Raw genomic sequence first — 4,247 nt, 5'->3', positions numbered from 1 at the left:
TTCCTTGAAGTCCTCTTCCCACACGCATTGTTCCTTCCACGGCAAGCTCTATGTAGGGTGTCACCGTTGTCAATGGCTACTTCCCATCCTCTCAGTGAAAATGTTCCTATGCTCTGTCACAGCACGGCTAATCATCTGTCGGTTCTCAATCAGGTTGGAATAGAATCCATTGATTCTTTTGCGTTTGTCACTAACGCCCAGCCTTCAGGAGTTTGAAGCTCGTCACAGCCATTCAATCCCAGAATCCTACTCGGAATACCACAGACAAGGTTTAGACTTTCCGGATCCTCATGAATGCCGCCATCAATCCAGCTTATACCACGAAGATTCTGATTAAGGAATCTAAGAGATACTCATTCAATCTGATGTAGAACGGAGGTGGTTGTCAGGCACACGTTCATGGATTGAGGAAGGTGATGAGTGTCACGGATCATCACCTTCTCCATAATTAAGCGCGAATAAACATCTTAGATAAGAACAAGCGTGTTTGAATGGAAAACAAAGAAATTGTATTAAATCATCGAGACGCCGCAGAGCTCCTCACCCCCAACAATGGAGTTTAGAGACTCATGCCGTCAAAAAGTATGTAATTCAGATCTGAAAATGTCATCAGGTACAAGAATAATCTCTAAAAGTAGTTTAAATAGTAAACTAGTAACCTAGGTTTACAGAATATAAGTAAACTAAGATAATTGGTGCAGAAATCCACTTCTGGGGCCCACTTGGTGTGTGCTGGGGCTGAGACTAAAGCTATCCACGAGTTGAGGCCTTTCTTGGAGTTGAACTCCAAGTTATAACGTGTTTTGGGCGTTCAACTCCGGATCATGACGTTTTTCTGGCGTTTAACTCCAGATAGCAGCATGTACTTGGCGTTCAACGCCAAGTTACGTCGTCTATCTTCGTGCAAAGTATGGACTATTATATATTGCTGGAAAGCCCTGGATGTCTACTTTCCAACGCCGTTGAGAGCGCGCCAATTGAACTCCTGTAGCTCCAAAAAGTCCATTTCGAGTGCAGGGAGGTCAGAATCCAACAGCATCAGCAGTCCTTTTTCAGCCTAACTCAGATTTTTGCTCAGCTCCCTCAATTTCAGCCAGAAAATACCTGAAATCACAGAAAAACACACAAACTCATAGTAAAGTCCAGAAATATGATTTTTGCCTAAAAACTAATAATATTCTACTAAAAATTAATTAAAACATACTAAAATCTACATGAAATTACCCCCAAAAAGCGTATAAAATATCCGCTCATCAGTGAACACAAGGGATCCTATACGACTCCATCCTACGGCAATTACATTGAAATGTTCCATCGTGCAGCTGATGCAAGACTTGTGAGGTTGCCTCCGCGTGGTGATACTTCTGTATCACATAGCAACATCCATGTTCACAATCCTGCCAGTTTACAATGTAAAATCTTATGGCCCACTTAAGGGACTCTCGAAATCTATAAAAAAAATGTCTTGGGTATATAGGGTTGCCGCCGACATCTCAATCTCTGGGAACTGTGTTTGAAGCACTGGGGTACCATAAAAAGACCGAAAGTCAAGTTCTTCCTCCTTGTCTCTAAGAAAATCGACACATTTTTGAAAATTTGTTACAAAGTCCAATATCCCATATCTACTCTCTACAACCCACCCAACTTAGCATGCAACGATTTATACTGAGAGATTGTCCTTATGCCTGCGAAGAATTTGCCCCTTATGTATGCGGTAGCCCATGACAACTTCTTTCTATAGAGGTCAACATCGTCTCCCACTGCATTTCAAATTCATTGACTTCCATGTCAGTGAGCATGCACTATTTGAATAATTGGGTGAACCATGGTTGTGAGTTATGAGCGATGTCATTCCTAAGTAGATGTCACGCGCAAAGTCTGTGATGCGCATCTGGAAACACATGCATAATAGCCAGCCTCATAGAAGGATCTCCATCAGTTATAACTGCCTTTGGGGCCTTCCCCGCATGCATTCAAGAAACCGTCTTAGCACCCATTTATACAAATCCTGTGACTCGCATGAAACCATTGCTATTGCAAATACGCATGTTTGATTATGGTGATTAACTCCGGACAAAACAATGACAAGAAGGTTATACTTGTTCCTATAGGTTGCATCAAAGGCGAGTACATCACCGAATGCCTCATAATCTTCCTGACTTCAGCCATCACTCCATATAAGATCACACATATGAGATCCATCCGCTACCTCATACCTCCAAAACAGTTTTTCATTATTCTAGGCAACATGTTTGAAAAATCGCAGTGTGGCATTTAAATCCCCATCCTGTAAAGCACTTTGCTTTCGGACCTTATTGTGCATATCTTGCTTAGTAAACCTTACTAAGTTAAAGCCCCCAACTTGCATCACAAATGACTAGTATATCTTTGGGATGCTTATCCCAACTTGCCCCAAGTTATTCATTTGAGCAATTTTTACATTAGACGTATTCCTGTGTGAAGGTAGATATCAAATAAACTTTTCTGAGAGCAGGGTGTAGTTATGATCGTCTACAAACTGTGAAACAAACCAATTATCATTAGTATGATTCCTCTTGATCCTTATCTCTGCAAAAAAAAGTGTATCTAACGATCTCTCCTTTGATATTTTTTACCTTTTTAGTCTTCCTTATTGCAAAACCTTTTAGCCTACTATAACTCATGTAGAATTCTCTTGCTTCCCAGGGGTAAAGAACTCCGTCTTCAACACATCTTCAATGCTAACATGACTTGGTACCTGAGTCAATTGAGGATCTGTGTTTGTCTACGCCATTGCTAAAAACCCCGCTTCGGCGCTTCGTCCCCTTCGATGCCCGTGTCAAAAAATGTCTCCTGCACAACAATTAACAAGGCTACAATCAACCTAGATTTCATGAACTTATACCATTCATCTTCACAATGACAAAAAACTAATATAATCATAATCTACAAACTCTCCATTGTCGTATGCCTCATTCAAAAGCCCATCTTTTGGATCTGGAATCCCCGATTTATAATTGGTTGACGTCGATATCGGTTCATGATTAATGTTATTCATCTGTTTCCTAATAGGCGATAGCTACTTCGTTTAAATGATCCACCCACTTGTGGTTCCAAAGAACTTTCACTATTTCATAGGCAACAATAATATCCAGTCTGACCATCACAAACTGGCCAATTAATGCAATCCTATTAATGAAGCAAAATATTATAACATGTTAATATAGGCAACCCAAAGCTTCTACCCCAATATCAACGCTTCTAGGAATATAATGCACTCACTACATCATCATCGGAACAACCCACCCTATACCAACAGCTACACAACTTGTTCTCGAAGACCATTTTCACATGAATTTATTATACCAAACTTTACTTGGAAGATTTCATTCAAACCACGAAACATAATCCAAACCATTCAAATAAAGAAGAAGGGATTAATTAGCATTTCCATCGTAAATAATAAATGAAGAATTAACAACGCTCACCTTATCACATATGGTGAGTCACGATAACATCTACAGCGTATACCCAAAAAGCTCGCACCGCATCAATCGACCACCTATTCACTCAATGAGATGCCGATAAATTACACCTACATATCCAGCTTCGGCGACGGAAAGCTTCTATTCAGAATTGGAATCCACTATTCCAGACCCCTTCCTCAACGCATGCTCAGCTCACATTGATGATGACCTGCCTCCCTTTACTTTTACTCTTTACTATCCTGACAGAAAACCAAAAGATTGCAGCTCAAAATTTGTCTCTCTCATTTGAGAGCTATATATAATGGACTTTTCCTATTATGAAATGAGGGTAGAGTAGTCATTCACAATCCATCTAAACGACAAAAAAAAAATTACAACTTGATCGTACATGCCTCATCAGTATGCTAAGACCGTACTGTGCCTTACGTGAAATGCTTCCATTTATGGGTTATGCTACCATGCTGAACAAAAAAATTTTTAGCAGGTCCTGAAAATAGGTGGCTAGTGGAGGAGTTTACGTGTGTGTAGGTTGCCTTGAAAGTTCCTGACAACCTCTGCAGCGTGTCCAAAGAGTGATGGAGGAGGACAATTAATTAGTTGTAGTAATCTTTCGTTAATGATAATGATTATGTTCTTGGGCTTTTTTGAGGATCCAACAAATATTTGGTATGACATTGAAGTCTGGTCTTTTTTTTTTTGTTGCATTATTGAACAAAGACGAAGTAAGTATATTATTTGACACTGAAAAAAAGAAAAGAAAATTCTGAAACTAAAGATTTA

The 4,247-nt window shown here is 39.7% G+C and overlaps 1 long non-coding RNA gene across 1 annotated transcript; it reads right to left on the bottom strand.

Moving 5' to 3' along the window:
- Window positions 1–486: 486 nt before the first annotated feature.
- LOC112715202 (uncharacterized) lies at window positions 487–3,734 on the bottom strand. The gene is made up of 3 exons (XR_003159536.3): window positions 3,468–3,734; window positions 2,616–2,832; window positions 487–2,518 (listed from the first exon to the last, which is right to left on the bottom strand). It is a non-coding gene; the product is annotated as an uncharacterized lncRNA (long non-coding RNA).
- Between the last annotated feature and the right edge of the window lie 513 nt (window positions 3,735–4,247).

Source organism: Arachis hypogaea, chromosome 10 (assembly GCF_003086295.3).
Source record: "Arachis hypogaea cultivar Tifrunner chromosome 10, arahy.Tifrunner.gnm2.J5K5, whole genome shotgun sequence".
In the NCBI taxonomy this organism is placed as follows: domain Eukaryota; kingdom Viridiplantae; phylum Streptophyta; class Magnoliopsida; order Fabales; family Fabaceae; genus Arachis; species Arachis hypogaea.
This window is presented reverse-complemented; position numbering and strand designations above follow the sequence as displayed.